The following is a 1,267-nucleotide window of genomic DNA, read 5'->3' as shown; positions in this document are numbered from 1 at the left end:
AAATGAAAATTGACCAGGCTTTTGCATGTGCTGATGTTGTAGAAAACCATTCGTTTGTATGTAGAGCATCTCACAGCCCCTCTGCCGGACCCCACATCCCCCGAGGCTCATGAGAATACACAAGAGCCCTCGCCTGAAAACAGCCTCAGCACAATCTTTGACCAGAGACAGGGCAGTGAGACCGTTTCACGTCCCTTGGGGTGAGCATCATGAAAAAGAGATATAAAGAGAAACTCAAGATGGCTGACAGAACGGTTCATCAATGCTCTCCAGAGAAATGATCGTCCTGCCGAAGAGAAAGTCAATAACTTGAAGGAACAGTGAGCATCAGTCAGAGATGATACATTTTTTTAAACAACAAAACAAGTTGCCTGAAGGTCAAACTAATAATGTCCAAACAGAATTTCTGATGATGGTTGGTGAAATTTCTTAGGATTAAAAAAAAAATCCAAAAAGTTTTAATGTGCATTAAAATATCAGGCAACACTGAATAACAGGTGGAGGTGCAGATTTTCTGTGTTTCATCTGCTGTTCATGCTGCAATTCCTGCTGCCACTTGAAATAAATGAATCCTCATTAGTCAYCTACTGTATTTACGCTAAGCTGGGACAACTTTTACTTTTCTAGCCACCATGGGGATCATTTGGTCTCAGCTTTCTCTTTGTGTTTCTAGTGATCTGTTTTTTGTATCTCMTTCTCGGACTTTTCGGGGCTACTGTGACGTATACCTTTACCTCTCTGATRAAAAAGATTCACTTACCTGGAGACTCACCTTCCTGCCCACTCTCCACCAATATCTCCTTGTCACCTACTCAGACTCTTGGTCCTCATACCACCACTTTTACCCATAAGAAAGAACATTACAAGAAAAGTGAACTCACATTATTTCTCTAATTCTCCTGGTCCATCCCTGCTTCACAATTACTCCTCTTCTTTCACAGACATGTAGAATCCTCTGCTTCCTCAGAACATTACAATCAATACAGTGTGTCTTGATGTTAAAAAAAAAACAACCAAAAAACAAAAAGAAACAAACTTTTACAAATATTTGCCTCTCTGATTGCTTTGGACCATAACTTCATAAAACTATCAAAAAGAAAAAAAAGTAGGTCCTCTGGATGGGTTCTTCTTTAGTGAAACAAAAACAAAACAAAAAGATGCTTTTTGAAAAGAACATTTTGGAATAAAAACAGCTTGAGTTAAATAAAAATGACTCAAAAATATTTATATTATTGTGAAAAAAAATCCATTGTGAAATGTTTTATAA

The sequence above is a fragment of the Austrofundulus limnaeus genome, unplaced genomic scaffold (assembly GCF_001266775.1).
Source record: "Austrofundulus limnaeus strain Quisiro unplaced genomic scaffold, Austrofundulus_limnaeus-1.0 Scaffold62, whole genome shotgun sequence".
NCBI lineage: Eukaryota > Metazoa > Chordata > Actinopteri > Cyprinodontiformes > Rivulidae > Austrofundulus > Austrofundulus limnaeus.
Note: the sequence above shows the minus strand (reverse complement) of the source record.